The sequence below is a fragment of the Lissotriton helveticus genome, chromosome 3_1 (assembly GCF_964261635.1).
Source record: "Lissotriton helveticus chromosome 3_1, aLisHel1.1, whole genome shotgun sequence".
In the NCBI taxonomy this organism is placed as follows: Eukaryota; Metazoa; Chordata; class Amphibia; order Caudata; family Salamandridae; genus Lissotriton; species Lissotriton helveticus.
In genome coordinates, this window is record NC_136061.1 from 1118298687 (window position 1) to 1118318660 (window position 19974).

At 40.3% G+C, this 19974-nt stretch overlaps 1 protein-coding gene across 2 annotated transcripts in view; it reads left to right on the forward strand.

Annotated features, from left to right (window-relative positions):
* Nucleotides 1-1091: 1091 nt before the first annotated feature.
* The window catches only part of NR4A2 (nuclear receptor subfamily 4 group A member 2), a 90404-nt gene continuing 71521 nt past the window's right edge, over nucleotides 1092-19974 (forward strand). For both annotated transcript variants that reach the window (XM_078681718.1, XM_078681721.1), the window contains exons 1-2: nucleotides 1092-1305; nucleotides 4884-4958. The gene's annotated coding sequence lies outside the window, so the exon portion shown is untranslated. The remainder of the gene's footprint in view (nucleotides 1306-4883; nucleotides 4959-19974) is intronic.

The following is a 19974-nucleotide window of genomic DNA, read 5'->3' on the forward strand; positions in this document are numbered from 1 at the left end:
ATTTTCAAATAGTAGGTCTCGTGACGTTTGGGTAAACAGTGTATATAGTTATATCTTCTACAGTACTTTTTCGGCATACAATTGGGCATTAACGTCCTCGTTCACGAGTAGAGATATATTATGACTGGGAGCTGATCATATATATTTTTTCAAGTCACTCAAGTGTGCTCTTTAAAGGGAAGAAAATGCGTGTTGACCACGGAGCGGTCGCCGACACGGGCAGTATAATTATAAAACGTGTTAACCCAAAACGAGAATTAAAAGCTCTCTTGGTTTGAATGGTGTTTCCGCCTGAGCGATCCTTCGGTAAACATTCTCGACCATCACCGTGAACACTGTATCAGTCTCTGCGATCATAGTTCTTGAATTTATTTTCGTTCAGGGGATCAATAAAGGCGTTTGATCTTCTAATTACTCTTGCAGAAGGCTTTCCTTCTGAGAGAAAGTAAATAGCACGTGCGGGGGATGTCAAGGTGGTGGTGAGGAGTCACGCGCTGGATAATGCACACACCCCTGGAAGTTATTTGGAGCTCCCCGTTCAGCACGCCCCAGGCGGAGAGTCCCTTCCGGCAGCCCTTCTAAATATAAGCTAACAGCGCTCATGGAAACTCTCCGAAGTGTATTACATAAGCACCAGAGGCTTGCTGCCAGGCTGTGGGAGCAGTTCCACGCCACGGCTTGCGTAATGGCTTCAGATTGCTGGGCCTGCCTGGCTGACGTCAGTTGGAGAGGAAACTCTCGGGCTGGGATACCCCTCCTTACCATCTGTTTTCATTTCAAACGTATGTGGCTCTGATTTTGTTTCAGTAAAATAAGCCATGAGCACAAATCTACTTTCGATATTAGCTTGGCGGAACCCTCTGAAACCAACACACTCATAAGTAGCAGAGAACAGCGCCTTCACAGTAAATTGGCACCGTGCCCATTCAGAGATGGCTGCCGACGTCCGTGGGCGGGAGGGGTGTAGGGTCAGAGCGGTTTGTCATTGTTGTCCTTCGTCTGTTTCCACTGCGCAGCTGCGCTGTGTGACCATGGGTTATTTATAGTCCTCGCTGACGTCACGGAGTCTTGAATGCGCTGACGTTGTCTCTGACGTGCTTGGCTAGTGCAGAGTAAGCTCGCGGCTGTGAGCCCAGCGCGCGCTGGGCACAATGGAGCTCTGTCTGCAGCCGCTGAGCGGAGGAAGGCAAGCGCCATGGAAAAAAAACTCTCTCGAACGGGTCAGGCAGGGGAGCAAAGGTGAAGCTCGGAGCCCCCTCCAAGGACGGATATCTTTCACCAGCCGCCCACCTCTGCAGTGGGAGCGTAAGTAGGAGCGGGGAGACTTTAGCATCTGTATCTGGGAGAGACACCGTGGACAGCAGGTAATGTGCACGAATCCCTGTGAGCAGTTTTAGACACGGCGTGGCAGGAGGAAGCCAACAACCACGAACGTTTTCGAGGCAAATATTACACACATCCCGCTGACGGTCCCTTTTTTCTGCAACTGCTCCTTGGCCCTGGTTGCCAACTACACAAAGCCATTGCTAGCTCCCGCTTATCAGGATAGGCACCCTGCATGCTGCCCCTTACGCTAACAGCAAACCCTGCCCGTTGGCCAGGCCAATTCACCAAACGTGCAACTTTTGAGTTATCTAGGCGCTACGTTGGCATGTTGCGCTCCTACGGACAATAGTGCCTTAATGTTACCATATTCCTCCCCATGTCAATTCTAGTTTTCTGCGCGGAAATCCATGAATAGGAGTAACATTTGCACGAGGCTGCCTGTTCATTGTAGGTAAATCTTGTATATGGTCCAATTTCTGGACCTTACTTCGGTAGTTGTACCTCCAATTGCCTCGTACTGTTGTAATTAACTTTTCATTGTTTCCCCTTGTATTCCATACAAGTGCACTACACAACTTGCCTTTGGCTGCCTCGTGCCTTACATAACTGACCTCTGCGTGGTGATCCAAAATGACCCCGGGTCATGACACGGAGCTTTGACTCGTAGTAGTGAACTCGTTCTGATGCCCTCTTGTTTAACCTGCCTATATGATGATCTGTGTTCACTGGTGTAGCAATATAGTGGTAGGAGGAGTAGCGACAGGACCTAGTGGTGTAAGGGAGCCTGTACACTCAAATCATAACTGTACATTATGTCAAATAGATTAGCAGTGCCACCTTACCATCTCCCTAATACCGACATATGTGACCCAGTTTCCGTGCTTGTAATAGGGCCCTTTGCTACACCACTACCCCCCCCCCCTTCATTAGTTTAACATAGAAGCATGCTGGTAATGATGATGCCCCAAACGCGCTAAATAGTTAATTCTAACTAACCTTGTAAGAGTTATAATCTCTGTGCTAAGTCATGACAGACGCATTTGTTAGGGTAACTGGTTCTACATCTCTATTCTTGCCATGATATCTTTTATGGTTGTGACTACTTCCAAATAAAGATTATGTATGTATGATATGAAGCGTGGCAAGAAGCATCTCATTTGAATTCGGCCGTCCAATTGGGCAAAGCGTGGTTCCCCCATGATACCTCCTCAAACCTTGGCAATGAGTGCCATTATCTGTTACTTACGCCCACTGACAGCAAGATATGTATTCTGCCCCCCACTTCTTGCTTACAATGATGGCGAGTCCATCATAATGTGCCATAAACGCCCCCCCCCCCAGTCATGGGTGGCACCTAGCTCCACTAGGACCAAGACATGGCGCTCCCTGACCATATTAGTAAGATCCTTCTGGTGTCCACTCACCATGGCACTGAGCTGTCTTTGTGCTTTACATCAAACAGAGCCTTCTATATCTTTTCCTGACTCGTACTCTTGGTTCAACAATGTGCACTGAATGCTGGCTTAACTGACATTAGCATCTCTTCCCCCTCACTTAAATCAAATCCAGTTACTGTGCAATTTAACACCCATTCCTGCGCATTCTTTAGTCACAGCAAGATAGATAGCATGTGATATTTTCTCAGAGATGCTTAATACTAGTGGAGTTTTAAATAAGAAACGTCATTGAAACGTCAACAGTTGCAAAGGTCTTGGGGCATTTGTGTGGATGAACTTATTTACAAATTGGGATGGACCAGGCTAATTATTCAGTTTGAGAACAATATTAACATTTCTCAATTTGTATCATGCTTTCCCCAAGAGCATAGCCAACCTTTTTTTTATTTCACCTTCACTTTCTATTGATGACAATGTCAGACGTTCACCGTCCTTTCACGGGCGTTATAATTTGTTTAAGGGCCGCTTACTACACCTGCATTGTATATTTAATTTTTATCTTCTGAAATACCGTGTGGGATAATATATTACGAATGCCAGATTATTCACTGATCCATTACTACACGTAAGTGGTTATTGTAAACGCACAGCTGTTTTTCCCCTTGATACAGATGTTTAATGTCTGTTAAAACATGCATGGGCAGACAACATATGGAATTCAGCACATTGCCATATGGCCCATTTAGCCTTTCACCTCCATGACTATCAATCATCTATGTTAAGGGATAAATTAAATGTCTCTGAATAGTAAGATGGATCGCCTCGTATGAGACGTTTGTGTTTCTTACTCCGATACTATCCAACAGGGTAGAAAATCAATCATGGAGCATGTACTAAGCAGGTTTTTGCGCGAGAGCTCGAGTGAAAAACAGTGTGGTAGTATTTTCTACATACAGTAGTGTAATTAAAAGGTAACCAGTAAGTGAATACAGTGATCTACATTCACGACTGTACCTCTTTATTCTGTGATGCCGCATTTGGCAGTATGAAATAGTTAATCTGTAGGTAAATCGGACAGTTTTCTAATACACCGAGATTAACGCAACCCGACCATGAGTACACTGAAGCATCGTTTTATTCTGATCAATAGACTGGTAGACTTGGTTGTAACCCATTACAAGCAACCTTTCATGTATACATTAACTATATATTTAATGTGTTCATATACCTTTGACAACATGGCAAAAAGTTGCCTAGTTTTGACTTTTTCTTTTGTGCGTACCAAGAATTTTGGCCACGTGATTCTGTTTGCAGGATTCAACAAGATATAGATGGTAAATATTAAATTGCTTTTGACTATTTAGTTTCATTAAGAGCCATTAAAATTAAATGTAATAATGTGTAGGGCTAGGATCCATCTCTAATGAATGTTAGCATAGATGTAAACAAAAGCAGATCCTGTAAAAATAAAGCAATAACTGGTAAAGTAAATTTGCAGTGTTTACACAGACTTTGGGCATAACTTAACCATATCATTATAATGCAGTTAAAATCCATTGTTTCTGAAATATTACATACCAGGTGTCCATTCACATATTTACTACTTCTTTTTCATGTTATACTTTTCATGTGTGTTTTTAATTTGTGTGATATTCCTGTCATGTTAGCAGTTATACCAGTTTAGGAATTTGTTTCTGTATTAATTACAAACAGTACGATTGAATCTGTGCAAGAGAAAAGGCACTCTTAAAGCACCAGCGATCCAGTTTCTGGTTTGGCATGAACTTGTTTACTGAGCACTGTGGTCTTTTGAAAAACACGTATTTTAACAATGCCTCGGAAAACAGATAATTTTAGAGCAATTGACAAGACTGCTTATGAATGATGAGCCTGACGGTCAAAATTGTTTTTGCTTATGTTCTTTGGTGTATAGATTTGAGCATATTTACAATGCCCAATTAGTTACTACACATTGAAATTTGCAGGTTAACTAGTTTGAGTCAACTACATATCTCCTATTTGTTTGAGCTACAAAATAATTGAGTATATTGTGTTAAATAAGGGCAGTCTAATAACCTTTCATGTATCTTTTTTTTTTCTTCTTTTTTCTTTTTAATGAACGGATAGGTTTTGATTCAATGTCCTGTGCCTTCATTTTAGATCTTAACACGATGGATGAAAAGAAACAAACAAGATTGGCTACTCTTGTGTAGCGGGCCATTGTGATCCATTTGGGTGCGTATAGTTGTCTAAATATTATTAGCCTAAATGAACTACGACTTCTCAGACTAATGGTCACCATACATGCAATAATGAAATAACACATGAAAGCAACCTTGTTGCATTTTAGCTCGACACGCATGTTTCAACCGTTAATCTGCATTTTTTTTTGTCAGTGTACCCTTAAAATGTATATTAGAATTCCTACTTTTGTATCCTTTAGATCCACATTTAAGTCTTTGCTTGCAAAATGTGCTCGCCGTGTAACTTTTTATAAAAGGAAAAAAATCTGTGTTCTAAATTTTTCACATCATTACTCAGGTACTGCTTGATGTAACTTGATTAGCTCCCTCCCCAGTCATGATTGGTAATTAAAGTAGGCATTAAAATTAGCCACTTTGCAATTTTTGCTCTTGAGTTGCCAATTAAATTACTTAATTGCAATTAGGGTCCTAATTTTAATTGGCAAAATGATAGATGTAGATTTAAGATATGTATAAATACTTTAAGTGTCTATATAAGGATTAGTTATTTCTTAACTTCGAGCTTATACTGTTGAGTTTAGAATTTTGAGTTTATAAATAGTATTCATTTTGAATTTATTTAAAGTATAGTGGCAATCTGAAGTTGTATCTCTAGCAGAGTTATAAGTCTATGATAAGTATATTATGTTGTCAGCATCATGTTATTATTTAGTAATGAGTTTTTCTTCCCATCAGCAGCTAAAGCCATGTTACGTGAACAATATCCCATGACTGAAAAGCTACCAATTTATTGATATGCAAATACATGTTTAATTCGATGCATGCTTTTGTGATACATATTTTCACCAGTATTTATTTTAAAGCATTATTTGATTTGGAACCTTGCATAGGATTGGGGATGTTTTGACAAAGTTATACAAAGTTTGCATTGCTTAACTTAATTTTATCTGCAGTTATGTTGACTTGTGCTGGAAATTTATAACAGCGAAACAAAATGGCATAGTGAGCTGAAATCGTCGAACGAAATTTTGATGCAGTGTGTCTGTCAGTCGGTATGTCCAGTGTTACAGGGAGAGGAAGCAGTTTAAATAAAAAAAATACTGTTTGGTAATTGTCTAATAATTTGGGTGATCTTCACTGTGTTGTGGGACGGCCGGTGCACTTCAATAAACGATTGAAACGAACACCACGGCATTCCTGATTTTTGTTGTTGACCATTAATAGTGATATTATTAGTTACAAATGTATTAATTAGGTTTCCCTTTTTGCTTTTTTCAACCCCAGGAGATCCTGAATCAAACATGCAAAGATTTGAAACGTGCACTGATATAAACCTATTTCTTTGTTGAATGGCAATGCAGTCACCAGTTTTAATCTGACACTTACTGTTTTCATAAGGCACAGGACCTAGTCTCCTTTCAAATCAAATAAGTGGCTAAAACACCATGACTATCATCTTTCTTATTTCGCTGTTGGTTTAATCAGCAAATTATAGTGTCTCTAGTTCTTCTTTTTTTGGTCACGGGTTTATACCACCCCCCACTTTACCTAAAAACAGTTAATTATTTTACTGTTTCAACACTACACCCCCCGCCCCCCCCCCCGATGGCTCTCAAAAGTAACACTTGTCCTGAGAGAAATGTGACTAATACTCCCACCCCCTTCCCTTATACAAGCAACAAATGCATCTGCTGCAAGATTAACCCCGTAAAGATTAAGCTTTGGCAGTGAGGTATTGCCTTTGTGAGGTGGGCAGTAATTACCAGCGCTCCTAATGTAGCACATTGTGCTGGTCCTTATTGTAGCTGTTCTCTGTATTATGGACGCTGAATTGAGACTCCCAGGACTGGGCATGATTCAGGTCAGACAATTTTATTTTTGTGTGTTTTTTTTTAAAATTTATTTTTATAAATAATGTACTTTGACCTATGAAGCAACATTCTGGGTTACAATTCTGTCTTCCCACTGATATCCCTAATTAAGTATCCTTTGTTGATGGTGGGTTTTAATAACTTACCCACCCCTTTTTGGGTCCCACCTAGACAGCACATGCGATGTATCTTCGATACCTTCTTTTTTTTTATCAGTGGACTTACAAACCGCCCATTGCGTACTATTGGTTGGCTTCATTGTCACTCTTGTTTGCTTCTAATTGGTCAGGTGTCGTAGGCTTCTTTCCTCTTCGTGTGTTTGTCCCTCCCCTGGAGCATGAACACATTACTTGTGTACTTCCACTAATCATTTTTGTAAGTGCTAATGTTTTCTTTATGATTTAGCCCTCATCTAAGGTGCTTCATTTTTTTTTTTTAACTTGGCTCACTTGTGTACTTCAACCCTCTGCTGTGTTCTTGCCATCCATTGTCCGTGTTACTTGCGCTGAGCCACCCACTCTCTAGTCCTGTCTGTGTTGTTTGCCCCTACCTTCCCTCCATCTTTGTGCTTGTTGCTTGCCACGCCCGCCCCTCTCCTTGCATTGATGCTTGCGTCCACCCGTCCTCCCTCCTTCCAGTTGTCTATTGATTGCCCTGCCTGCCAGCCCCCTCCCCCTGTTGTCCGTGTTGCTCTTCCACCCGACCAATAGCACTTTTTTCCAACAATCCTCCATGTTCCCTGTCCTCTTACCCACTAACGATAAAAAAAAGTGCTATGAATTGGCCAACACTGAGCGCGTCATGGTACTTTTCTTCAACCGTGCTGCTGTACAACTCTGTTTTAACATGACAAAGCCTTCAGCACGATCATGTCCCACATGAAAACAACCCAGCCTTTGTCCCGAAGGCTACGGCAGAAAACACAAGATGTAGGTTTTACTAAGTTGTGAAATGTGTTTGGGGAGGCTAGTGTGCCACAATAGCTGGCAACTCAGACACGTTGTGCACTGCACAGCAGTAAGAAAATGCAATTGAGATATTGAATGCAGTATTCCTTAATCACATTTAAAAAGGATTATTATAGTGTAGTCGAACAGCAGATGTATATTTGAACAGTGCACTTGCATTGAGAGTAAGGATATGTTAGTGCGGCAGGCCCAGCAAAGTCACTAGTTCTTGAGACCATAAACACACAAAAATAGTGTTATACGATATTGCCAGTATATGAAGCAAGGTTGTCTGGTAAAGCATTTGCCAGCAGCATACAGCCCTCTTAAATGCTGGGCTATTGACAAATCACACCTTTTTCGCTGCTCCAGGCCACGTTGTTGTCGGAGTGGGATTGGTTATGACCACATCCATTGTCTGTAAATCTTAGGGCAACCCAGGGGTCCATCAGCCACTTTTTTCCTGTCAAGTTGAACTGATGCAGCCTAAAAAATGACTGAAAGTGGAATGTACTCAGCTTCTTATTTCTACATAGGATCTGTTCCAACAGGTAATCATGGAATGAGCTTTCATTGCAAGATAGTCTTTTATGAAGACATGGACAACAAAGGGTTTTCACTGTGACTGTTGCTACATCCATCAAGCTGCAGATTAAAAATCCTTCGTTAAAAGAGCCAGGAATACAGTATTTTTTCAGGTGGTCCAGAAGTAATCTGTTACATTTTCTTGTGCTCTAGTAAGATTGTTTTTATGTAATGAGACTGCTGAAGTATTGTATATAGATTGCTCATGCAAATGTAGCATTTGTATGACTTTCCATTAAGCTACATGAAAACTTTGTTTACGATGTAATGCACTACCCAGGCAACAGCAAGGTTGAAAGGTGATCACTGTTAATAAAATTATTGTTACAATGCTGAAATAGTTTGACATCGTCCATTTCTCATAAAATAAAAAATGTGCTTAAGTTTGAAGCGCGGCACTTACTTTTCAAAAACGCCTTAGCTTTCTTTCCTTAGCAGAAAAATGACGAACAAGAGTTATAAAAGCATTAAATCTCAATAAGCGTCATTTTATTTTCTTTTGCAAATCGTTAATCCGTTTTTGTAATGCCAGCCGTTGCCATATTGCATAAGGTACAAGGGTCTTCTAAACAGTGGTCTTCATTATACTATTTTTTCCTAGATGTGCTTGCAATTTTTAGGCCTCATCTGCAGATAGCTTTTAGCTGACTGTGAATACCTCATATACCATCAAAAACGTTTTTGGGTTTATGCCCGCCTATTGCTTACCATTGGTTTGCTTTTTTGTCACTCATTTGCTTATTATTCGTTGGATTCTCTTCCTCTTCTGTTTTTATGGAGCATAATTTATTTCCAATCCTTTTGATTGGATGACTTGTACCATTCCACTGCTCACATTCAAGAAATTTGTTTTGTTGGTGGCATTCCATAGGAGGGCATTTGTTTGGTTCCTTTGCACCATATTTGTATTATACATTGCATAACCCTTCTCAAATACCTGCCCCATCATATGTGCTTTGTCGTGTACTCCCACTTTGTCCTTTGCTTCCTCCATCCTGGCTTTTTTTTCTTGCCCACCTCAACCTCGTCCATTGCTCTGCCACCTCTTGAAGTTCTTAAAACAAAATATTATTGGTATAATTGTTTGGTAGTCCAAACAGCTTTTATTTGCTCCCAGGCCGCTCAGTTTAGTGTGTGTTTTTTTTAAAGTGCTTTTGTGCCAAGTGAGGTCGTCCATCTTGAAAGGGTAACTAAATAAATAAATAAAACGGATGGCACTCATGTCATCCCACATGCGTTCATCTCATTATGCATGTGGAATAACGCTGTCACCAGCAGCATCATACTGCCTGCAAGTCATTGGCCTTTTATTTTGGTTGCTGGTACTTCGCAGCATTTCCAAAAAGCATTGGCAAAGCCAATTGATCAAAAAGGTGCGACTTGTTGGCTCTGCTACTGTTTGCTCCTGAATTTGGTTAGCCTGTTTATAACATCACGACTAGCTATCAAAGATTGCAAATATTTGTTCAGTTCCTCCTTAGTTGGGGAGAGAGGTGTGCGGGCATGTTACTGGAGAGCAGAATAAGTTAGTAATTTGGAGAGTAACCCGGGTCCATTAATAATGATCACAGTTGCACTCGGACACCGATCTGCATAATGATGGGCCTGCTGCTGTATTACCTGTACTGCACTTGCAGAGAGAATTAAGGCTTATAGAGTGCCAAAAGAGGATGCAGATTTGTGCTTGATCTTTGACAGATCCTTGACGTGTTTGTCTTCCCAATTCAAACATCTACCACCTTTTTATAAATCGATTTCCAGTTGGCTTTTTTTTTTTTTTACAATTGTATCAGCATTTTTTCATTATGAGACCTTCTTTGTGCCAGTCGTTCTGTACACTTTTCTCAGTTGTACATTAATTGTGCTTCTGACATAATGACCTGTAATTTCATCTGCTAGGTGTGAAACGTTAACTTTATAAGTGACTTAATGAGCACTTTAGGCTCTCCGTACGTAGCAAAAACATTTATTTTTTGGGTTATTACCCTACTCCTCCCCCTACTTATCTAGCCACTTGTTATGAACACTATGGCATACCGTGTCCAAGTCCAGTTCATATCTGCAGAGTTATTTTTCTTTGCATGTGGCATTTGCCATAGTATATAACGTTCCATTGTTTATAACGTTCCATTGTTTAAAGATTGTCAGTACAATGTTGCAGCACCACTTTTAATATTGTGATCTCTTAAAGGTCATATGCTCAGTACTTCACTCCTTATTTTGTATCAAAATAGTCTTGATCTGATGGATGCCTGTAGTAAAGTGATTTTAGACTAGGATTTTGCAGAATTCATTGAAGTGTCTTTTTAATTAGTGTTAAAATCCCTGACATTGCAGTCCGTTTTTATATTGCTCATGAACCAGTAAGATAGGCAAAACATCATTGATGCGTATAACTGACTGTATAAAGACACCTTAATTGTGCACTGGCATAATGATTATTTTTCGATTTTGTAGAAAAACAAAACCTCGATTATTTTAATCCGTTCTAGGAAAGATGCATCTCTATCTCTTAGTCATCTAGTAGAATGGAAGCACACTATGAAGATTCCCAGCCCCGGGACCGGATGGGATCCCCAATGATATTTTTAAATTAAATACAGACCTATGGGCCCCACTTTGTACCCGGGTCCTTCAGGCCTGTTGTGCTAGGCTTTATTGGCACCTGGTCGGAATCGGTTATTATACCGATATTCAAAAAGGGGGACAGGGAGTGTCCGTCTAATTATAGACCCATCTCATTACTAGACTCCCTCATGAAAATGGCGGGGAGGGTGGTCTTAAATAAATTGCAACTATGGGCTGAGGAACACGACATTTTGAGCCCTGTACAGTATGGCTTTCGTGAGGGGATGGGTACGGTAGAGCAGGTTCTAAACTTCATTTTGTTACAAGCTAAATATACCCGGGCTAAAGAAGGTCAACTATATGCCATCTTTGTTGACCTATCTGCAGCCTCCGACTGCGTGATACATTCCAAGATGTGGCAAATTCTTGAGGAAATGGAAGTCGAGCCTGCCATTGTACTCTTCCTAAGGCAACTGTATTTGGGGGCAACGGCCAAAGTAAGATATGGGGTAAGGGGAGAGTGCACTGGCTCTTTCAGTATAGAAAAAGGGGTAAGACAAGGGTGTGTATTGGGCCCCCTTTCTCTTAATCCTTTATACGAACAAACTTGAGCAAGAGCTGGGTGTCTGCAAAATAGACTCCCCAAGGTATGGTAATAACCCAATTGTATCACTTCTGTACGCAGACGACGCCGTACTGATGGCGAGAACTAAGGTGGGAGTGCAGAAAGCATTAACAAAATATCTTGAATTCATGGAAGAAAGGGGTCTTATGATAAATGCAAAAAAATCATACGTGATGCAGTGTGGCAAGGGACGTGCAAGTTGTAAAAATCTCAAGGCGTCAGGACTTGTAATTGAGCACACCAAAACTTTCCCATACCTAGGGGTCATAATCGAGGGCTCTGGCTCCTGGGGGCCCGAGGTCAAGAATAGGACCCTATCTTTTAAACGCACTATAGGAGCACTAAAAAACTTTGCCGCAAAGTTGGGTAAAAGACCCCCTGAAATCATGTTAAAGATGTATATATCTAAATGCAGAAGTGTTGCACTGTATGGGGCAGGGATCTGGGGGGTATCAGGATACATCGGCGATCCAAGTTGAAGAAAATAACTTCCTTAGATACCTACTAGCTCTCCCGAAAGGTACCTCAGTCTTTAATTGCCATCAGGAAGTGGGGATGGACTATATATCCGATCTGATTTAACTGCAACCAGTTCTACTCTGGCGCAGAGTATGGGTTTCAGAGACCCTTGTCCTAAATCAAGACATAATAAAGGATGTTATGGGCCTTGAAAACGCAAAGCGTATAGCCTGGCTTGAGTATATCAGGAAAATATTTACTGACATACAACGGCCTGAGTATTTTAGCAATCCAGTCTCAATCATGAATATTTCGAAATCTGAATTGAAGAGGTTATGTATGGCTCACTTTGAACTTCTTAGGTGTGTAGGAGAGATGACGAAGAAAACAGTTATTGAGCATCAACTATCGCTGACCACCTACACAATTCAGCCATATTTGACCTTATGTAACTTGGGCTTTGACCGATTTATATTACCAAGATTTAGGTTTAACTTATTCCACTGGCTAGTTACATTTCCAAGTAAAAATGACTGGTCGAGAACCTTAGCTCCTTGCCCATGTGATTGTACATCCGTACATCGGTACAATCCACCTTCACGTAGTATTCTGTAAATTATATGAGTGAGCGTAAAAGGTGGATTAAACAGTATCTGAAGCAAGGTGCTTGTCGGCAATGCCACCCTGCGTTTCTTAGCTTGCAGCAATTGGGAAACGCTACCTGTACTATGGTTATGACTGGGTTTTTAAAAATGTTTTAAGAAAACGGAATTTAGTGATTAGCGAAGTACCTTTTGATTTAATACTGTCTTAACAAAATGTTTTTATTGTATATGAATTGTATGTGTGTGTGTGTATATATATATATATATATATATATATATATATATATATATATATATATATAGTTGCTTTTATGATTTTATGTAAGAAAAAAATCGAATAAAGCTAATCTGAAGATGACCAGTCATGGCATTTATTGGGTGAGTGGTGCTTTGTGAACGTATACGTTTTGTTTGCAAGGCAATACAGATTCAACTTCAAATCCTCTATGAGCTGCACAGAAACCCCTCCAGTTTGCACTGCTTGGTAACTTAAGCAGATGCAGTAGACATGACTGCTAATTTACAAGTAACAATATTTGTGCATGTTAACCAGTGTACCATTGAATACCTCGTGTAATTATTGTAAATGGATATATTAATTGCATTTCTGAATAATTACCCTGTTAATGTTACTTTAGCCCATGTATTTTTTCCAGAAGTTAGACATTCCAAAATAGCATTTTGAGTGTAAGCTGCATCTTGGTGTCTGTCCCTCTGTGTCTCTGTCCCTCTTCTTCCTATGCACCACCTCCCCTCCTCTCCCCGTCCCCACCTCACTCCCAGTTGACTGGTGAATGTTAATACAGTGCTCTACTTAATTGAATTTCCCTCTTTTGGTACACGCTTTATTAATGCAAGTGTTTTCTCTGTCCTGTTTGCTTGTTTATTTAGGTTTTCATTTTCGTGTGCATTCGTATAAAAACACTTTCCAGTGATCCAAGTGTACCCCAAAGAACGGGATAAATACACAATACATGCTGCGTTGACCTGTGCAAGTTATTGTGCCGCATAAATCGTTTCGTATGGAAATTAGTCATTGATAAAATATGATATCCTCCATAAAAGTGATTTAATTATGAAAGTTGCTGTGTATTGGGTCTCACCATTAAGTATATTTTAGATAATAAATTCCGATGATAGTATCTACCAGTGTTTGTGTTTTTCTTTTTGTTAAGTAAGGTTATAAATTGGAAGAATAATTATCTGTTGACGAGGTGTGCATATGTATTTATGCATTTTTCACCCTTTAGAGGCACCCAGTTCAGTAATCCATTTTAGTTTTACGTACTGAAATGCATTTTTATCATGTTCATTATTTTGCAGTGTATTGCATGCATTTTATGTTGCTGAATTCCTGACTACAGAGTTGAAGATTTTGACTATCTGTTGAATTTGGTAGGTTTTAATGCTTGAATATTCAATCTGTTTCTTATCTTGTTTGTTGCAACTTACACTACCCCTTAGCAGTCTATTATATCCATCTCAGTCATATCCACTAATAACCACCTGCTTTTTAATTGCCTTGATCCAAAAATATAATTTTTCTTTGGGGAAGTGAAAAATTCTAAAATTCATTGTAGTAGTAACATTTATTGTATAGTTAATTAAAACCATAAAAATATATATATATATATATATATATATATATATATATATATATATATATATATATAAATTAGAATCAGACAACATGAAACACTTTGTCTTCAAAGACTCTTTAGCAATATAATCAACGATAGTCCATTCTTCAAATAACCCATACAGTACCCTTAATAAAATACCATCAATTAGTACATCTCATTATAACTAAAATACATATACAATATTAAATATTCCTAAAACACAGTCAGGAGTATATACACAGAACTAATTTATAATAAGATGAGCCGAATTGAAATGCCTTAGCCCTTTACTTTGGGACCGGTGGGGCAATGCAATCTGAAAGGACGAAATGTTTATTGCATTCTGATCTTGCCTAACTTAACGGTACCAGTTCTTCATTTGGGAGCCTTAAATCCAAAGAGTTCAGTCGAAGAAGGATTAAACCTCACTACCGGGCCCCATCCATTCTAGTTGTCCACTGTTACCCCCCCCCCCCCCCCATCCCCGATCGGCTCTTACATACCCTCCTACAAAACAGATAAGTTAATTGCAGACATTATTTCGGAGGAAAGCTATTGTCCAGGTGTTAAACAGTAAATTATTTAAAATATTTACAAATTTAGCACTTCACCCCAGCCCTCCGGGTGAGCTACTGCTGAAGCAAAAGGCTGATGCCTGTACACAAGACCAAACACCCTTTGCCAAAAAAATAGGTTTTAGCAGTAGTCTCCTTTGTTGATCTAGGGCCAGGCAACAACATGACTGATAAAACCATGATTCCTGATAAATGTTGCTTAGCCTACACTTAGTCACCCTGCCGCCAGCCCAAGGTGGGTTGAAATATCTTTTTGGTAGTGCACGCACTCTCATATATAGGATTTGGTCCCAAGTATTTGGGTTAATGAGATCCAAGAAATATTTTTGTGGCTTTCCAACATGAAGGGAATCCGTTAAGGGCCGAGCCCCTCTTTGACTTTCAATGGACCGTAAGCCCTGTTCCCAGGAAGACTTTTGTTTGCTTATTAATAGCTGTCTTCTATGTCCGGTAAGAGAGAGCACCATCCCCCAGAATGGACTCCTTGATCTTGAAAAACCGAATCGCCTCCAAGTTGACTAGACCATGGGTTGCCCAATTTTTCATAAATCGATTTAAAATATTTTTTAAGGAATGCTTGGGGGCCCCTCAACACCTGATAAAAATATTTTAACAAGGAAGCCGTACAATCAATTGAGGTATTAACCCTAGCTCAAGTCTTAACCCTGGAGCGTCGGATGTGGTGCGGTTGATGGAATATTCTTTTTATATGCTCTAATGTGACCTAGCTCTAATGGCTTCGTCCATCGCACCAGGATAGGCAAGATGCCCATACTGCAATGCTGGGAGTAAGGTTGCCTTTAGAACTCTTAAAATGGGTGAAGCATAAGCGCTACTTGATAAATTAGTTAGCCAATTCCATAAGTAATAGCTGCCGCTTTCTTGAGATATTTAATTTGGGCTACTGCAAAACAAGATTCACTAAACCACACGCCCTGATATTTATAGCGCCTTGCTATGGTAATGGTCTGATCTCCCAACTGCCAGGTTGCCAGCTTCTTCCTACGGTAACTCCTGAATATCAGGACTTTAGTTTTAGACTGATTTTCCAATAAATGGTGTGCCTTCTATCTACCCAAAGCGTTTAAAGCCCTTTGCAACCTGATTTTGTGTGATCCATGACCACAATATCATCGGCGTATTGGATTATTTGTAATCTTACTGTGCTTAGATTAGGGGGGACCAAGCTATAGCCGTCCAGTGCTTTCCCTAAATCTGCTGTGTACAGTTTAAACAACTTGTGTGCCAGAACACGACACAGTTTTAGCCCTCTGTTAGTTTTTACTTTGTTTGACTGTTGCACTAGTTTTCACTCGAACCCATGCCTCTCTATATAGTGAGATGATGGCTCTTAACAAGTTCAATGGTATACCCCACCCCGCAAGCTTCCTCTATAGACTGGCCCCATCTATTCGGTCAAAAGCTGTGCTGTAATCTATAAAACAGAACAGGAGAGGTTGCCTGTTCTTCTGAATGGCATTATGCCTAAGGACAGAGAGAACTTTAATATTGTCTATGGTAGAAGCTCCAGCTCTGAACCCTGTTTGAAAAAATAGCAATATTCCCTTTTCTGCCACCCAGGATTCTAAATAGGCTAGTGAAATTCGGGCATAGACTTTTACCTCAATATCCAGTAAGGCAACTGATCTATAGTTTGCGGTTACGGTCTGATCTCTGCTCTTAAATATAGAGCATAAAATTGATCCTCTCCAACCATCTTGTATGTCGGTGTAAAATTCATTGTAATTTCCATGAAACAAGAAGTCTGAATACCCTCCTCAATCTTTCTCCCACATGTAAAGTGTGCAAGTTATGAGCTAGTGTTCCTCATGTTACTATACAAATCAATCCTTACATATCATTTTAAGGTTCTAGCCGGGCATGAAGAGAACGTATAGTAGTGTTTATATTAATAAAAACTGTATTCTGCCATTGAACATTTGTGTGCAATAAGAACATTTTTGCTTCTTTTGATTTGCATTGGTTTTGTTAAATGCAAACAATCTACCCAGGCGATATACTTCATTCTGTTCTTGTGACTCATCCTTTATGGAAAGAACCGTTTGGACTAATGCAGATGAAATGCATAAATCTGGTTACCAGTGATCCCAATAAGCCACCTTATCTTTGAAGGAATTTGTTTGGGAAATAAATGTTTGAATACGGATTCTATAGAAAATTAAAAATGTCCTCATGTCAATATTTTTGCATGATGAGCGAAATATATTTTACACACTGTTACTCCGTCTCTTACAGCGATGGTATTTCACTACTAAGGGCATCATTACAATGTCGAGCGAACTCTCGTCTGTCCGACACAGTTGCAGTCTTGGGACCGACCTCCGGTCAGCGGTCCCAACACTGCAATTACAATGCGACTGCCCATGGTGCGGTCGCAAGCTCCCATTTCTCTATGGGAGCTTGTGCTGTGGTCTGAAACTGGCAGCAGCTCAAGCTTCCATGGAGAAATGGGAGCTTCTGTTAACCCTGCACTGTGTGGCAGGCACCTTATGGTGCCTGTCACACGGTGCTGGGATTAACAGGAGGCACCACACGTCCCCACAACCTAAGGCCACTGAGGGATGGGGGACCTGCTAGGGGCCTCTAAAGTCACTTTCCGACAGGCTTTTCATGTCGGAAAGCCTGACATGAAAAGCCTGTCAAACGCCCTCCATAGGAGATTATGAAAGGTTTCCGACTGACTGTCTGAAGCCAGTCTAAAAGACCAGCCGGTTTACACTCTGCCTACATTATAAATGCCAATAAAAAACAAGAGCTGGCTCTAGTCAGTGAGGCTGAGCATTAATACCAATATAACAAAACAAAGTGCCTACACTGATAATATGGATCAAAAACTTCACTCTGACTCAAACAGAAGAACAAATAGTCTCCACTGGAGTTTTTGCTATTTAATAGCTCTTTTACTCAGTTAAATAGAAACACAAATACAAAAGTTTAAACACTTTGCATTAAGAAAACATTGGACACAACATATTTCAAAAAGAATAATAATAAAAACAGTCACACTATTCATACATATCACAGTCATTCAAAACATATGAACCCACTCATACAGCACACTCAAAAAGTCCCAGTGTGACAGTGAAAAGAAAAAAAGGATTCGAAATTGCTCTGCCTAGGCATTGCTCTGCTATGAAGTTCCACATGCAGAGTGAATTCTTTTCACTCTAAAGTGCATGATATCGTATATACTTGTGTTTAAATTGTGTAGAAAAACTGAAAAGTGTATTGAATATATATTTTCGTGCTATATTGATTGATAATCTAATGTGTTGATCCACAGAGCAATTTCGAATCCTTTTTTTCTTTTCACTGTCACACTGGGACTTTTTGAGTGTGCTGTATGAGTGGGTTCATATGTTTTGAATGACTGTGATATGTATGAATAGAGTGACTGTGTTTTTATTATTCTTTTTGAAATATGTTGTGTCCAATGTTTTCTTAATGCAAAGTGTTTAAACTTTTGTATTTTCGGGTTTCTATTTAACTGAGTAAAAGAGCTATTAAATAGCAAAAACTCCAGTGGAGACTATTTGTTCTTCTGTTTGAGTCAGAGTGAAGTTTTTGATCCATATTATCAGTGTAGGCACTTTGTTTTGTTATATTTACATTATAAATGAGCAGTCTACCATATTGGTTGGTAAACCTCCGACGAGCGGTCGGAAGCTTACTTACCGACATCGTAATAGGCCCCTTATTTCTTTGACTTACTTCATTGACAGTGACTCTACTGGGGAAAACAAGTCCCTACCCATAGCTTAATGTTGGTCTTACAACTTGTTGAAAGAGTGGCTATAGAAAGTTGGCACTCGTCATACTGATGGTGGTTGGAGGGAGACTTTCTCAAGGAAGGGTGACTTTCTCAAGGAAGGGTTATGTCAGAGTAAATGGTCTTTGTCACTTTTGGGAGAGGTCCCCCTTGCTGTAACTAAATTCTGGAGCTCTTTGTTATTGTCTTAGACTGACGATGTTTAATAACAAGGGGTACTAGGAACTTTGGGGGGCAGGGGGGTTTGTGAAGGCGATCGGTTGAAGCGGGTGGGTCTCATGGCCACGTCTACTCCTTTATCTTAGAATAATGATGTCATATTAATCAATAAGTTTTACCTGTATTCTCTGCCTAACGTTGTGCAGATCTTCATTTCAAGTTATGGTGAATGCGAACATTTCTATTGAGCCTCTCCTTTTGAGATGCTGTTTTTAAAACTGGGTTGAGTTTGTGTTGAGGCTGACTTTCTAACAGACTGAACAACAGCATCAAGTTTTTAATGCAGGCAATTCGCAATGGAGGCGGGAAGTCGGGTCGCGGGCACAGCCGTGTGTCTTATATTACGTGCATGGGAAAGTAGCGCATCGTTAATATGGTTCACCTGCCGGCTACGCCTCTTAAAAATGTTTATAGTTTATACGTTTGACTAATTGAGTTAGGTTAAAACATGCGGAATATTTACCTCTGTACATTTTTTTTAATCACCGAAGGACGCGGGCTTATTCGTGCCCACTATTCATTGTTGAAGGTATCATACCTTTAACGATGAATACCATGGGGTATCAAGTATTCAGCGGAGGCGGTGTGCTTCTTTCAATCTATGTTCAGGAAAAATAGTTTTCATTCTTGCCGCGTGAGCCCGACCCCAAAAAAAAGGCATGTCTGAAAAAGGAACGTAACTTTTCACTTTAAAAATAACAGTTGAAAAACCCGGCCCACAGCCCTCGCGCGTAGACTGGAACTCAACCCCATAGAGTCCTGAGGGAAGAGCGACGAGTGCATGCCATGCTATTTTTGGCTGGGGCGTCTGGCTGCGTCAGTGGCGGCGTAGCTTGCGTCACACGCCATTCTTCCGTCTACCCCTCTCACTTTTTCCCTTTCGTTAGAGCGTAGCGTGCCCCGCCCTTTTCCTCCCTCGGCCGGCGGCTGACGCGTTGCCCTCGAGGCTGTGTGCGCCTCCCTCTGTTTGCTGTCCTCGCAGGCGAGGGCTTTTCGACCTACGTGGCTGCTTTAAGTGCTTCAGCTGCTCGCGTTCTTGCCAAAAGGAAACTAGAGGAGGGTTACCTTGGGTTCAACCCACCCTTACACCCACGCGCTTAGCTTTTCTTTTTTATGTCTGCTCCGTTAACAGTTGTAAGGATTCCCCTTGTATTATCCGCAGACAGTCTATTTTTACATCC